At 47.8% G+C, this 16,886-nt stretch overlaps 1 protein-coding gene across 1 annotated transcript in view; it reads right to left on the reverse strand.

Moving 5' to 3' along the window:
- MYH7B (myosin heavy chain 7B) overlaps positions 1–16,879 on the reverse strand; it is a 40,429-nt gene extending 23,550 nt beyond the window's left edge. The window contains 2 exon segments of the mRNA XM_073880515.1: positions 15,005–15,120; positions 16,800–16,879. The gene's annotated coding sequence lies outside the window, so the exon portion shown is untranslated.
- Between the last annotated feature and the right edge of the window lie 7 nt (positions 16,880–16,886).

Here is a 16,886-nt window from a genome sequence, read left to right on the forward strand (position 1 = left end):
AACACTTAGGAGACATTCAAGATTCCCAAGAAACCAAGTTCTCACTCTTAGCCCCCTCCCGCACCCCACTCTCAACAGGGGTTGGGTGTGTTGGCGTTCAGTCTGCCTGAGATGGGCTTCGGAATACATCAGGGCCCTTCCAGGCTCTCCTGTCCATCACCCCGTTCAGGCCTCGGTGACACCACAGAATTTCAGAGTCAGAGAATCAAAGGATCCTGGAACCTGAGACAGTGGACGTGTAGAAACTCACAGGTCCAGAGCCAGGATTCCAGCCGGATGTCAGGCTGAGCTCACACAGAGAACACCTCCATACCAACTGGCCACCAATTCTAAATACGTGACATATCATATTCTATAAAATATATAGAAATCATTTCAAAGATACATTTTCCACTGTATACAGTTCAAGGCAGGTAACACGAACATAGGATGATAAAAGTGGAAGAGTGGTCCTTTGAGAGGGAGTAATGAGGGGATGAGGCACGAGAGAAGCCTCAAGAATGCAGGAAACACTGTAGACTGAGCACAGCGGGGTGGGGGGCGTGGTTACAAAGGTGTGTTCACTCTGTGAAACTAACTGAGCTGTATGTTTAAGATGTACGTATTTCACTGCTTGTGTGTTACAGGAAAACTTTGTTAAAAATGCATGGCCAGGGGGCGCCTGGGTGGCTCAGTCGGTTAGGCGGCTGCCTTCGGCTCAGGTCATGATCCCGGGGTCCTGGGATCGAGCCCCGCATCAGGCTCTCTGCTCAGCAGGAAGCCTGCTTCTTCCTCTCCCATTCCCCCCTGCTGTGTTCCCTCTCTCGCTGTGTCTCTGTCAAATAAATAAATCTTAAAAAAAAAAATGCACAGCCAGATTTGGCAGTATCTATTAAAATTACAAATGCCCAGACCCTTTCAGGAATTAATCCTACAGATACTTCTCCATGTTATGAAATGATACAGGTCTCCTTTGGGTGACATTTAGATTGTTTCCCAGTCTTTTTCCCAACTAAAGGGCAAGAGCTTGGTCTATATCCCCAGCACCTTACAGAGCGTCTGCATGTAGTAGAAAGTCAATAAATTTGTTCTGACTTAGAGTAGGAACCAAACTTGATAGTTTAAGATTATAGGGTTTTAATCTCCTCATGGGGTCAGAGGCTAAGGGGCTATGTTTGAGCAATTTATAGGAAGCTCAGGAGGTGGGAAAACCCTGCTCACTGTTTGAAAATGCTCAGATAGAAGGCTTCTTTCCTCAGGCCAGAGCAGAATTAGCCTGGAGAATCAGAACCTCTAATGAGCCTAGCCAATACCAAATATGATGTTGGTCTGAATTCTAGAATTACCTGCTCAGTGTATAAAGCTGGGGCTGAGAAACCAACCAAAAGAAATGGGTCTAGAATTGCCCTGTAAGTTTGCTTCTGCTACGCAGGGCACACCTGCCCGCTGAGATGAGCACACAGACAAAAACGACAAAGCACTGGGGAGATCCAGGATGCACCCGAGAGAGGCACCTACTGCCACGATCTGCAAGGACGTATATAAGCGACCAACCTTATGTACGTGAAGAGCTGTTCTGGAGGAGAGGAAGCCTGTGTGATTTGTGGTGGCCTCAAGAGCAGGCCAACAGGGTGGTTACACAAGGCAGCAGTTTGGATACACACACAGGAGGGGTTTTCTCATCCTCAGAGCCAGTCAGCGATGGAAGAGGCTGCCTGGAAGAAAATGAGCCTGCCAACAGCAATGAGGAACCACACAGAGGAAACTTCACAGAGCCTTGTGAAGCTTTAGACTGGGTAACCTCAGAGATCTGCTCCAACTTTAGGACCCTAGGATTCTAGAACCTCCAGAAGCTTCATTTCTTCATAAAACTACCCTCTCATCCCAACTAACCCACACATTGAGTAGGCAATGTAGACGGTCCAAAGTCCTTCTTCCTGCCTTTTCTTCCCAAGATTTGAAGTACAGAGCCAAGACATGTGTGCACCTTGGCTTACAATCCTGGAGTGTTAAAATTGGGGTCACTAGAACTCCGAAGTGCTAGAATCCAGGGGCAGAAGACTTGAGGCAAATATGACAAAATGTATACAATGCTTTAATTGTTCTCTGTACTTTCCTGTATCTTTTATATCCCCCCTGCTTTTTTCCCCTCCAACTAAAGACAGCAGAGCATGAGAAATCAGGAGCATCAGGGCTGAAAGGGAAATCATGTTGTCTAGACCCTCAGCTGAGCTGAGGACATGGAGGCCCTGATGGGGACGGAGGGAGCCCAGGCCAGACTCTGGGATCCCAGCCCCAAGGTTAGTGCTCTACCCCAGCACACGGAAGCCAGCAAAGGAGAAAGCAACTGTGGTGAGGACTGCATGAGGGCAGCTGGGGCACCTGCAGTCTGGCCTGCAGTATGTCCACCCTCCTGGACTCTCTCCAGAAATCGCTCTGAGAACCACAGTCCTCAAGGGACTTCATTAAGGTGCTAATAGTGCTAGGAAGGATTGTCAGGGAGGGCTCAGCCTCAGGCATCCAAGCCTTAGTGCTCCCAGGCCCCTAGACCCTGGCGGCCCTGATTTCCCTAAGCTGAGGGCCTGTTGCTGCGCTCAAAGACTACAATGCTGAAAGTCCCCTACCTACACCCCCACAGCAGAGCCAGGAGGATGGGACGGGAGGATGGGAAGGAGCCATGCAAAGAGCCAGAGGAAGAATATTCTGAGCCAGGGAATCTTGGGCCTGGCTAGGAACAGAGTTGGAGAGGAGGGGCAGGATCCAGGGGAGAGAGTAAAGTGGCCAAAGACAGAGATAGGCAGTCTTAGGATATAGGGGAGCTGGGGCCAAGCTGGACATCGGGGTCTAGGTATCCCCAGTTTCTATCAAAGTTCTCAGATCAGCAGTTGCCAAGAGTCCTGGAGCTCACAGCTTACTAGGAGGCAGAACTAGAGGCAGCTACGAGCCAGGGCTATTTGGGGGAGATTTCCATGAGCAATGAGCTGATGGGGCAAAGCCCAAAAGGGACATCAGAACTCCGGCCTCTTCTTCTAGCCCAAAATGCCACTGGGGGAGTATCAGAAAAAGCAAGGGCAGATAAGGAGACAGAGAAGATGTGATTTGGGAGCCATCCCCAGCCAGAAATGGATCTGTCACCAATGCACCTCAGTGCCTGGAAGTCCTTCTTTGATAAAGATATTGAAAGACTCTGTTTAAATGCTACTTCAGTGGGAGGGACACATGGATCCAATTCGACATGCATCTGGCAGCTTCTTTTCTGTGTCCAGGATGGGAACACAATACTCATTGTCCAGGAAAGGAAAGACACCCAAAGGAGGTGTCAGAGTGGAGGAGTTTGAAGGACAAGACCAAGTCTGACACCTAGACGGGCAAGGAGACAGGCATGACAACAAGGCCCTTTCCTTCACAGAGCAGCCGTCAATAAACAAGTAATCTTTTCCAAGGGAATTAAAGATGGCGGCACATGCTATGAAGGCACCACAGTAATAGGGTGGAGGGTTGGGGGGCGGTACATGATTCAGGTTGGTCAGGGAGGGTCTCTGAAGAGGAGGCATTCAAGGTGAGACCTGAAGGACGGGAGGATGGGAAGGAGCCATGCAAAGAGCCAGAGGAAGAATATTCTGAGCAGAAGGAACAGTTAATACAAAAGCCATGAGGTGGAAAATAGCTTGGTGCATTTGCAGCCCTGTCACCATGCTGGGGCCACTGGAGCGGGGACGGGGGGTTATAAGGTGAGGTGACATAGGTATGCAGGGGCTGGATCGCCGAGAGTCCTGTAGGACTTGGAAGGAACTCTGAACTTTCCAGCAAGTACAACGGGAAGCTGTCCGGACAGGAGAGTAAGTGGTTGGAGGTTGAATGCCAACCACCCTGGCTGCCATCTAGAGAATGGACTAGAAGCAGCAAGGAGGCCCTGGCCACCCAAGAGGAGGTCACCGAGGGCAGAGGAGAGGGGATGCAGAACAGGAGCCCAAACTCCAAGGCCGGGGCAGCCACATAGGGAGGGCAGGCCAGATGGAGCAGGTGGGACTAGACTGTGAAGGGCTTTGGAAGCCGGATCGGGGTTTGGCGCTTTCTCCTGCAGGAGTTGGGGAGCCATCAAAGGCATCTGTATTTTATGTTTCTCATCAAAGAGCTCTGAGCAAGGACATTTGACAGCGTGGTCAGATTTATGTGTTCACAAGATCCCTGCAGCAGCTGGTGCGGAGGATGGACTGAAGGGGCGACACCGGTGGCAGGAAGACTGACTTAGGAGGTGGCTGCCCTAACGGTCCAAATGCGAAGCGGTGAGGCCCTAAAGAGGGGCCTGGGGGGCCCCTGCTTGTCCAAGGCCTGTCCCCCTCCTGGGGCCCTGGGCAGCTGCCTGAGTGGGCCCCGGCTCTGATGCTCACGCAGAAAATAGGATGAGCGCTGCCAAAAGGCATCAGGGCTGTTTATCCGGAGGAGAGATGCTTCAGCGTGGATTTAGGGCTAAAAGGTTACTTGGGGGGAGGAGGTGGGGGGGGACCAGCTGTCCCCCATCCTCACAAAGGGCAAACAAAGGAGTGGCTTCAGCTGCAGCAAGAGGGAGGGAGGTGAGACACGTGAGGGGATATGTCCTGACAGACAGCAGAGGATGAAAGGACCCTTTAGTGATCATGCAAACCAACTCCTGCATTGAACAGCTAGGGAAACTGAGGCACAGAGGAAGAGACAGATCCTTGTCCAAGGTCACACAGTGAATGAGAGCTATGACTAGACCCAGCAGCCCAAACTCTCCCTTTCAGAGACCCCTGGGGCCTCCCAGAGCACTCCCAAGAGGACCTCAGACTGCCCTAGAAGAATCTGGGAGGATCTGGCATGTGGCTGCCCCAGAGAGAAGTGTGCATGTGTAGCCTCCTGGAGATAAAGGGCTGGACAGAAAGCCCTGTGCTGGACTGAAGTGGTCTGGGGCTCTGATTTGCTGCATCCCTGAGTTCAATCTCTGCCTCACTGTCTCGATAGCTCTCCGTCTCTGCCCACACTCCCCACCAGTCTGTGTTGTCAACATTTGATGGCAGTCTCTTGTAGCTCTCAAGGGTCTTGGTGCTTCTGTGTCACCCTATCTTTCTCTGCCCTCTGAGACTCTGTTTCTTTGTCTTGGCCTCTGTCTCAGTCTCTCTAGAACTGAGCCAGACTGGGCCAACCTCCCACCCGCAGTGGGCCCTCACTGGTAGAGTGCCCCCATGTAGACAATGCTCAGGCCCAGTGCCCAGCCTGCAACAGGTGACAGCAGCTGTGGATCTAACTATAGCTCCCTTGCCCTTCAATTGTTCCCAACTTCAAACAAGGGCTGGGGCCTGGATTACAGGCACCCCCCACCAGCCTTGCTGAAATGGATCCCAGGGGGCAGGGGATGAGTGAGGCTCATGAGGGCCACGTCGTGATCTCTTGTAAGTAGCTACCTCTGTCTGGACCTCCACGGTCCACCTGTAACCCTGGGCTGTGAGGGTTTTCAGCTCAGACGCTGTGTGAGTAAAGGATCAGTGGATAAGGGAGAAGAGGGTGTGCAAACAGCAGACCTGTATGTGGGGATGTGGGTGTGCATGACAGGTGTGTTTCCCTCTTCCTGCTTTGGGTGACAGATACTCGTGAGCATGGGCTGCCAGTTCCAGAAGGGCAGAGACCTCATCTTTCTTATTCACTGCTGTAACCCAGCCTAAAATGGCCCATGGCGAGTGTTCAATGTCCATTTCTTACCTTGGCCTTTAGGAAGAGTGAGGGCGTGCTATGTACTGACAGGACTCAAGCATGAGAGGCAGTATTGGGTAGTAATGAAGAACACCGTATTTAAAGTCAGACTGCCTGGGATTGAATCCTGGCTCTGCCAATTACCAGCTATGAAATCTTGGGAAATTATTTAACCTTGTAACAATGGGAATTTGTAAAAAACAAAACAAAATGAAAACCTACCACACAGGATTCTAATGAACACTAACATCTGAAGTGCTTAGAATAGTGCATGCCACAGAGTAGAGACTCAATAAATTACTGTCATTTCCAAGATATCCCGTTAAGTGAAAAAAGTGAGGAGAAGAATGAATGGGATGTGCTATCGCTCATGTAAAAATGGGGGAAGAGGAGAGTCATGTATTTTTGTGCCTACCTATGGAGGGACCACGTTTGCTGGCAAGAGTGGTTATCTCTGGAGAGTAGAAGAGGTAGCTGAGGGCTTGGGAAGAGAGGGAGATTGATTTTTTTTCCTTGTTTACCCTTTTATACCTTTGAATTCTGAATCACGAGTATATATTACCTATTTCTTAAGGATTTGCTAAATGAATAAGGGTCACTTCCAACAGGATCCTTGAAAAATCAAGTCCCTATTCTGTGCCAGTGGGGAGGGCCTGGGGAAGGGCCGGTCCTTGTTGCCCTCGGCCCTGGGTCTGAGTCTCTGGGACACCCTCTTTCCCCCAGCCCAATAGCAGGGAAGATGCATCCATGTGAAACCACCCCAGAGCAAAAAGTAGACCAGAGGGAGGCTTCCCGGTTTCTAGGCCAAGCAGCGGCAGAGGTGGAAGGGGCGGTGGGAAAAGGCTCCTGCTCTCTTCCCTGGCCCCAGCCCCCAGCTCTTCAGCCCAGGCTATTCTTAGAGACCAGATAATGCCAGCAGTTGTCGCTGCCCCTATCAGCTTCCAGGGCCACCAACACTGAGAGGCCCAGTGCTGCCCCCACCCCCTGTGGGGTGTGCTGGCCTCCCTGCCAGGTGTGGGTGTCCTGCCGCTCTACCGTCTGCACCACACAGGTCGCCCATCTCCTGGCCACCACAGGTAAGGAAGGGGACTAGGGAGTAGGCTCCTCCAAGACTCCTGTTGCCAGGCAGCTGGGTAGAACAGGAAGGGCCAGAGTGCAGGGTATCCTCCTAGGGGTCAACGTGCAGATACTCTGGCCCAAACCCAAGTTCCAAACTATGCTTAGACTATGAATGAAAGGGCTGGGGTCTATGGACACAAGCTAAACAGGAGACCTAGGGTGAGGGGAGGGCAGAAATGGTAGCAGGGAGGGGGCCTGGGAGGGCCAGTGTATGGAGGAGGGAAAAAGCCAAACAAAGGTCTGGGGAAGAGATGGCAGAAGAGGGTCTGATAGCCCTGGCTCTGGAATCCAACTGTCCAGGTCGGCTTCTACTTGCTATGTGTCTACTTGCTTTTCCTCTTGGAGCTTCCATTTCCATCATAAAATGGGCATAACCTTATTTAATGTGGTTGTTATGCAGAGCCAACAACAGAATGTACATAAAGAGCTTAGCCTATGACTGGCATGGCCAAGCACATCTAGATGTCTGATGATTTTATCATTAGCTCCATAAGAGCAGGAATGTTTCTTTTTCAGCTCTGCACCTTCAGGGACTAGACTGGCACACATTAGGACTGCTTCCTCAAGTCCTTGCTCTGCCATTCACAAGCTAAGTGACCCTGAGCAAGTTACTGAACCTCTCTGAGCTTTGGGTTCCTTTTCTGCCAGATGGATAGATGAAGAATACCTGCGTTATAATGTTGCTGAGAGAAATCAATAAACCAAAGTGCTTAGCCCATGGTAAGAGGCCAACAACGTGAACATGGGAACACTGTGGCTATGGGTATGTTGGGGTGGTATGGTGGACAAGCCTTGGTCTGCCACTCTGGGGATGGAATTTGAAGCAGTGCCCAGGGCAGCCAGCACTCTGGGAGAGACATCCTAGTGGGACCACCACGTGGGAACAAAGTCCCAGGATCTCATAAGACCATAGTCACACTAACCCCAAAATCCTGTGCCACCGCCCAGGCCCTCCCTATGATCTCAGGATCAGAACAGGCTTATCAAAGCCAGGGTCAGCTTCCCATTTAGTTGAGTACAACAAACACTCTCTGATGCCCCCCACCCCAGATTGGGACTTGTTCTGGTCTTGCCACTAAGACCCAGGAGTCTGTCTAGCAGGGGAGACAGGCATGGAGGAGGCACAGACAGTTAATAACAATCGGCACAGGGCATCCCAGGGGAAGGGCACTTAGCCCAACCTAGTGGAGTGGAGAACAAGGGAAGAACATCTGTCCTTCTCAAAAGACCAATTCGAAGTGAGTGGGAGGGGAGGGTGCGGTGGGTGTGCGGCTCTACCCTTGCCCTCACAATCATGGTCAGTCAGCTCAGGGGGTGAAGGGCGGAGAGAAGCTCAAACAGTTAAACTCAGAAACCAACCCAATGGGTCTACCCTGGGTCTCCTGAGGTGTTTAGAGCGACCCTGCACTTCTTCACATCTCAGAGTATACTGCCCAGTTCTGTGCAGCTGGACTTGGCTAACTTAAGGGCAAGAGGCCTCCCTGCACATAGCCCTCGGAATTTTTTATATGGGTTGAAAATGCTGTCATTACAAATAACTCTACTGTCCTGACAATGCTTTGGGCCTTAAATTTCATTTTTCAATTGAAATTCTTTTAGGTAATTACATATTCACAAGCAATTATAAGAAATAATAGAGAGATCGCCTGTATTGATATTGATACAATCCCCCAAGCTTATTCAAGTTTTCCCAGTTTTATGTATAGTGTGTGTGTGTGTGTGTGTGTGTGTGTGTGTGTGTGTGTATTAAGTCCTATACAGTTTTATCACCTGTGTAGGTTCACAGATCCACCACCACAGTCAATATTCTGAACAATTCCAACAACAAAAAGGTGTTACCCTTTTATAACTACACTTTTCTCCTTCCCATCCTTAACCCTGACAACCTCCAATCTGTTCATTTCTAAAATCATCAATTCAAAAATGTTATATAAATGAAATCATACAGTATGTAACTTTTTAAGATTGACTTTTTTTCACTCAGCATAATTCCCTGGAGATTAATCCAAGTTGTTGCCTACATCGATAATTTGTTCCTTTTTGTTACTGAGTAGTATTCCATATTATGGATGTACCATAGTTTGTTAAACTTTCACCTGCTGAAGGATACCTACAGAGTCCTCAGTCTGATGTGCCGTCTTATCACCTGTGTCCTAGGAGGGTGAGGCCACCCACATCCTCCAAATTCTTGTTCCATCTGTCTGGGGACTTCTTGAGACCTGGAAATGGGCAGATCCCACTCTGCATCCCCAGCAGCCAGTACAGGACTTGGCAGAGGTGCCCATGCCTGCCTGCCAAATGGACCGTGTCCACTGGGGTGGAGGCGCCTGCCTCTCAAGAACCCATCTTCTCCAGGGGCCTCTCACTCTGCTCCCTGCTGCCCCCTTCTCACCATGACTCGTGTTTCTCACCCACCCAAGCCTCTCCTTGCTTTGCTCTCCTGGGTTTAGCTGAGCCAGGTTAACAATACAGTATAGTGCTTACAAGTTCTGAAGCCAAGCTGTTGGAGTGAAAACCCTCAGTTACTCTGTCTCTTTGATGCCCGGTTTGTCATCTGTAAAGCAGGAATAATAAGAGCACCCACTCCACTGGAATTAAATGAGATAATACTCATAAAAAAAGGCACAAGGCCTCACACATAATAAGTGTATAATATACAATCATTACTATTCTTTTTATTATCCTTGTCATCACCCCCAAACTCAGTAGAATAAACATGAGAAATACATACCACCAATATAAAGACAAGGAGAAGGTTCCCAAAAAAGGGTCATTCCTAAGACTGTGGGACCCCATTCTCATTCTTACATAATTCCCTCCTGGCTTCTCTCTCTCCAGCTCCTTCCCTTCTTGGGGAAAGTTTAGGGAGATGGAAGGGCAAGACTATAGCCTCTTTCTGGAGAGAGGTTCCCATCACTGGTGTCAAGGTGACAAATGCCTTCCCCCCATATATAGAGTTGTCAGTCTCACCCAATACTTCCTAGCTCCAGAGTCTCCCTACAAACAGCCAACAAAGTGTAGGCCCTGCCACTATTCCAGCCACAAGCAGAGTCACAAGGGTCATTCCTCAAAGACCTGCATCCATTCTGCTTTCATGCACCTGTTCATGCAACCATGTAACTATTTACTGAGAAATAAACTTTGCTATTAATCCAGGAAACTCCAGTGAAATATCATGTCACACCCACTAGACTGGTAAAAACAAAAAAGCCTGACAATGCTGAGTCTTAGTGAGGATGTAATTCTAATCCAACAATCCAGCAATTCTAATATATTGCTGGCAAGATATTGATACAATATCTTGTATCATGCAAAATTTATAAAACCACTTAAAAGAGAGAGTTTGTATTATCTAGGAAATCTGAACATGCTCGCTCATGACCTTCAACACACTGCACAAGGAGGCCCATATTAGTTTACCGTCTGTAGTAAAATACTAGAGACAACCCAACAGACCATTCACAGGAGAGAAGGTAAATGAAATGTGGCTTTTATGCAGTGAACCTATAGAGCAGTGAAAACAAATGAACTAGTTACCCTTATCAACATGGATGACTCTTCCAACATAAGGCTGAATGAGAAAACAAGCTGCACAAAAATATATACAATGTTACCAGTTAAAGTCCAAAAAAAAAGGAAAAATAGCATCAAGTATTCAGAAATACATACCTAGTAAAAGGTTTAAAAATGCATAGGAAGGGGCACCTGGGTGGCTCAGTCGTTAAGCCTCTGCCTTCAGCTCAGGTCATGGTCCCAGAGTCCTGGGATCGAGCCCTGCATCAGGCTCCCTGCTCCTCGGGAAGCCTGCTTCTCCCTCTCCCACTCCCCCTGCTGTGTTCCCTCTCTCACTGTGTCTCTGTCAAATAAATAAAATCTTAAAAAAAAAATGCATAGGAAGGACCTACCTCACACCATATACAAAAATTAACTAAAAATGAATCAAAGACCTACATGTAAGAGTGAAAACTATAAAACTCTAAGAAGACATAGGTATAAATTAAATCATTATTTTTTTTAAAGATTTTATTTATTTATTTGAGAGAGAGAGAATGAGAGATAGAGAGCACATGAGAGGGAAGAGGGTCAGAGGGAGAAGCAGACTCCCTGCCAAGTAGGGAGCCCGATGCGGGACGCGATCCCGGGACTCCAGGATCATGACCTGAGCCGAAGGCAGTCGCTTAACCAACTGAGCCACCCAGGCACCCTTAAATCATTAATTTGGGTTAGGCAATAGTTTCTTAGATATGACACCCGGAGCACAAGCAACCAAAGAAAAAACAGATGAACTGGGCTTCCTCTAAAGTAAAAACATTTGTTTTTCAAAGGACACTATCAAGAAATCCTAAAGACAACCCACTGAATGGGAAAAGCTACTTCAAATCATGTACCTCATAAGGGTCTAATGTCCAGAATATATAAAGAATTCTTACAACTCAACAACAAAAAGACAACCTAATTTTAAAATGGACCCTCTCTTTTATGAAGTGAAAGAGAAACTGAGTCAAAAAAGTAGTCTGGGAGTAGAATGGTGGTTGCCAAGGGCTGGCTGGGAGTGGAGAATGGGGAATTATTGTTTAATGGGTACAGTTTCAGTTGGGGAAGCTAAAAAAGTTCCAGAGACAGATGGTGGTGATACTTGCACAACACTGTGAATGTACTTAATGCCACTGAACTGTGTACTTAAATGGTTAAAATGGCAAACTTTATGTACATTTAGCTATGATACATTTTTTTAAGTAAAAAAAAAAAGGTAAAAGGAATAGACACACAGCCGAGAAGCACTGCTCAACATCATCAGTCATTAGGGAAATGCAAATTGAAACCACAATGTGACCCTATCTCACACCCGCTGGGATGGTCACAGCCAAACAGACAGATAAGAACAAGAGGTAAGGATGTAAAAACTGGAAGTCTCAGACATTGCTGGTGGGAATGTAAAACAGTGCAACCCCTTTGGAAAACAGTCTGGCAGTGCCTCAAAATTAAACGTAGAGTTACCCTGTGAGCCACCAAGTTCATGCCGAGGTCTATTCCCGAATCAAATACATCCACACAAAAACTTGAATATGAAGGTTCACAGCAGTATTATTTATAATAACAAAAAGCAGAAACAACCCAAATGTCCACCAACTAACAGATGAACAAAACATGTCTCCACACAATGGAATACTATGCAGGCATAAAAGGAATGAAGTACTGGTACATGCTACAACATGGATAAACCTTGAAAACATAATGCTTAAGTGACAGAAGCCAGACACAAAAGGCCACATACAGGAGTCCATTTATCTTAAATGTCCTGAATAGGCAAATCCATAGAGACACGAAGCAAATTAGTGACTGCCAGGGGCTGGAGAGGAGGATTGGGGGAGTGACCACTCGTGGTTATAGGTTCTTTCTAGGCGATGGAAAAGTTCTGGAATTAGAGAGTGGTAACAGTTGCACCATCTTGTGATTATATTAAAAACCACTGAATTGTACACTTAAAAAGGTTGGATTTTATAGCATATGAATTATATCTCAATAAAAATTTACATAGGAATAATAAATACCAAATTCAGGAGAGTCTTTATCCCTGGGGGAGTGCAATTGTGGAGGGGCACATGAGGCCTTCAGCTATATTAGCAATGTTTTATTTTGCAAACTGGGTGGTGGGAATGTGGGTGTTTGTTATACTCATCTTTATTCCCTTCTTGATGTTTTCACAATAAAATTTAAAAGTATTTACTTAGCATCAACCTGGACCAGGTACAGGTCTACCTGAGTGTTTTAATGGTGGGTAAAATCAGACCCCATCCTGCCCAAAAGTTAAGTGGACAAGTAGTAAGTGGAAAAGAGGGGCTATAAGTACGTCATCTCTCCTTTCTGGGCTTCTGTTTCCTCATGGATTGTTTTATTTTATTATTTTTTTAAGTAATCTCTATCCCCAGGGTGTCTGGGTGGCTCAGTTCGTTAAGCGTCTGCCTTCAGCTCAGCTCAAGATCTCAGGGTCCTGGGATGGGGCCCTGTGTTGTCATCGTCAGGCTCCCTGCTCAACGCAGAGTCTGCTTCTCCCTCTCCCCCTCTCCCTCCCACCGCTCATGCTCTCTCTCTCAAATAAATGAATAAAACCTTGAAAAAAAAAAAAAGAAATCTCTACACCCAATGTGGGGCTTGAACTCACAACCCTGAAATCAAAAGGTACATGCTGTACCAACCGAGCCAGCCAGGCGTCCCTGCTCATGGATGAAATGAGAGCTGGACTAGAAGTTTGTTAGTAAAAAGTCTCTGAGGGTACTGGGGGTGGAGGAGTGTGTCTTCCCTTTATCAGCCCACAGTTTCAAGAATTCCTTATGCACGATGAGAGCACAGGCCTGGAATCAGCCCTGGTGCCATCAATCATCACAAGTGGGCCTAACGCAAAGCCCAGCTGAGTCTCTATTTCTTCTCAGTAAAATAGGGACAGTAACTTCTCCCTCCCAGGATTACGATGGGGGGTGTAAATGAGATAACACATATAAAGTGTCCGAGACAGGCCTGGCACACAGTAAATCCTCAACACATGGGAGAGTCCTCACTGTGATTCCACAGGCATTTCCTGAGCAGCACTGCTGGGCCAGGCCTGTGTTAGGGGGCCAGAAGACTGAGAATTCCACTCGATGGCCAAGCGATGGCCCCCAGCCAGGTGGGGAGACAGCCTCATGAACACCAATACCAGGCAGGGTGATGTCACTGTTAAAAAGAGACAGCAGCCACATGCACAGATGCAGACCAGGGGAGTGCAGACCCCCGGACGACAGAGCTGTCCCAATCAAGAGGCCCAGTACAGGCTTGGGGGGGAGGGAGGGGGAAGGTAACAACACATACAAAGCAAAGGGATTGGCCTCCATTCACATGCAAGGTAGCCCTCCTGGTCTTGTTTCACCTAATTCACACTCAAATGTTCCCACAAACCCCAAGAGCAGAGACCTAAACGGCAACTTTGGGAGACCTGAGCTCATGGTACCTCCCCAGGTGCACGTGGGAGCACAGTGGCTGACAGTGGGAAGCTGCGTGATCTCTGGCAAGTCAGAACACTTCTGCAAGCCTGCAAGTCACCAGCTATAAAATGGAGATAACAGTACTGACGTCACAGGGTTGTGGTAAAAAATGAGACAACTGTAAAGCCACTAACCAAGCACCTGGCACAGATTAATAAAGATTCGTTATAGGTAGGAAAGAAGAGATAGATTCCATTTACAACATGAGGGCAGTGGGATTCAGAGAGGTGAGAAGCCTTGCCCATAGTCACACGGCCAGTTTTGGAGTCAGGATTTGAACCCAGGTCTGACACATTCAAAGGCTCACTGCATCATAATCTCCCTCTGCTCCAGAATCTTCAGCAGACTCCCTGTAGTCCACTCAACGGGATCTCTCCTTGCCATGGAGTGGGGAAGTGGAAAAGGCGTGAGGCCAGAGAGACCTCGGGCAAGTTCCCCAACCCTGGGTTCCTTGATCTGGGACCCCCGAGTGGGCCCAAGGGTGTCTGTGAATTCCTCCACATGGTTTGCAAAAAGTTTGTGTCTAATGGAGATTCTCAAAGGAGTCTATCACCTCAAAAGTAACAAACCACTAACTTGACCTCAATTGGCAAATTTTCTTACCTACCAAAGGAGATACAGTACCTACCTTGAAAGGCTGTGAGAGGATTAAATGAAGTAGTTTATGAAAAGTACCTGAAACATCCTAAACTTTCACCTAATGCTGGTTTCCCTGCATTCCTCTCCCCAGCTTATTTCTATCATTTAGCAAATGTTACTGAGCATCTACTATGTGGCAGATATCATCCCAGGTGCTGGTGGTAAAGTGGTAACAAGACATATATTGTGCCTGTTCCTATGGAACTCACATGGTGGAGAGAAACAGACAAAAATTAATAATTTCAGATTCTAATAAGTGCTATGAAGAAAATACATACAATAATGTGATAGAGACCGATGAGGCGGGGATGGCATCCGATGAGGAAACATGTGAATGACAAGAAGGAACCAGTTATGCCAAGATTTAGGGGCAAAGCATCAGGGCAGAGGGAACAGGAAAGACAAAGTCTTGCTTGAAAGACCCTTGGCCAAGAGCCCCTCACTCCCAGTTACACCATAAACTGAGTCCCCTTGAGCAAGTCACAGAACTTCTGAGGCTCAGCTGTGACATCTACAAAATGGGAAGAAAGACACCTTACCTGCCACAATGTGAGGGGACTCAATCAAAGGGCTGTTAAGGTCTGGGATCTTCCCCAAGTCTCACCAATATACACCTGATACTCGTCATTTGGCACCCATCTTGGAGGAGGGAAACCTGCACAGAGAACCCTGGATCATGATTTCTGACTTTTAATTTCATGCTGCACTAGAAAGTTTCCTTGGTTCCCAGTTAACATGGTAGACTCTGCAACTTGGGGCCTATTATAGTAATGGCTGCTTCAGACTCTCCCTCAGGTACAAAAGCAGACAAAGGAAGGACATCATAGAAACACTGTTGTGCCTATAACCAGACTACCTATCGCTTCCCTCCCCCCAACAAGATGGGAGAACTCAGTCTGTCCTGTAGACAGAGAAAATACAAGCTTTATTTAAGGAGCTGGAAACATCCCGGCCCCTGGGTTAGGCCACTGATTTATGATCATTTGTGGTTCTCCCTCCTACACGTTTCTTTAATCTGTCCCCTTCTCTCCACCTCTGCAGCCACTGCCTCACACCTTAACGCCCTCTGAGCATGCTCTCTGGCCTTAGTATCCCCACTTCCAAAACATCTGCCACACTGCAGCCAGCACCTACCACATAAAATAGACTTTCCCTGGCTCAAAACTCTTAGACAGCGCCCCATCACTCACTGGACAAATGCCAACACCCTTAACCTGGAACCCAAGACTCCCTCTCCAAGACTGAGCTCCTAACAGCCTGCTCAACCCCCAGGCCCTCCTCGGTATCTATACCAAACTCCTCAATGTCTCTAAAAAGAGCCTAGCCACACTAAGAATTATTTGCCTTTGCTGTTTCTGTTCTTACTACTTGGAACACTGTCCCCCTTCCTGCCTCTTACCTCCACACTTACTTCTTTCACTGCTTACATATTCCTACCTACCCCTCAAGACCCCAAAAGCCTTCCCTGAGTCCCCAGAAAAGCACTGTTTACCAGTCTACCTTCTTAATCAGATGTGAAAGCTGGGGTTCTCTCTTAGTCATGGTTAACTTCCCAGAGAATAGACTGATAAATTCAGATTACTTTAACTAAAATTCATATGAGGTGCTTCACATTGAGAAGATCCTGTCATAACCCAGAAAGAAGGAACAGTAAAAGAACTGGAGGGCTGCCAAGAGCTAAGGGGGGAATAGGAATCAAGAATCTGCATTCTCCAAAAAAAAAAAAAAAAGAGAGAGAGAGAGAGAGAAGAATCTGCATTCTCAAAAAAATTGCCCCAGATACTGACACAAATGATACTGGCCATTTTGAGAAACACTGTGTCACCCTCAACACTCCCAACTTAAAAATTGCCGGAAAAGGGGCACCTGGATGGCTCATTTAGTAGAACCAGCGACTCTTGATCTCAGGGTTGTGAGTTCAGGCCCCACGTTGAGTGTAGACACTACTTAAAATCTTTTTTAAAATTGCTGGAAAAATGAAAATGCTTTCCTTTGCCTCCATACCCGAGGTTAGAGAAATCAGGTGGTCTTTCCTGGGACTCAGCTAGGTGGAAAACTAGAAGCTTGGGCTCCAACACTGGCTCAACCTGGAACGTGCTGAGGTACCCTGCGCTGGTCTCTGCCCCTCTCTGGACCTCCGTTGTCACACCTAACCCCACAGTGTGTCCCCGAGGTAGTGACTGTCCCATTCTGGGTATCAGTTCCCCCATCTTATAATAGACGTCACCAGCTCTGACGCCCTACAAGCTCCGCAAACCCTTAACTCTGGGCGGACACAGCTTGACTCCTCCCCTCCTTCCCAAGGTCCCACCCGTCTGGGTCCAGACGACGAACCCCTAAAGCCAAGGCTGCCCTCACACGAACTGATCCTTCCCGGCCGCCGTCCAGCTCCACAGGAACGGGTCTTCTCCCCGCCCCGCT

This window comes from Callorhinus ursinus, unplaced genomic scaffold (genome assembly GCF_003265705.2).
Source record: "Callorhinus ursinus isolate GAN/ISIS: 27379988/994484 unplaced genomic scaffold, GSC_fseal_2.0 scaffold38, whole genome shotgun sequence".
NCBI lineage: Eukaryota > Metazoa > Chordata > Mammalia > Carnivora > Otariidae > Callorhinus > Callorhinus ursinus.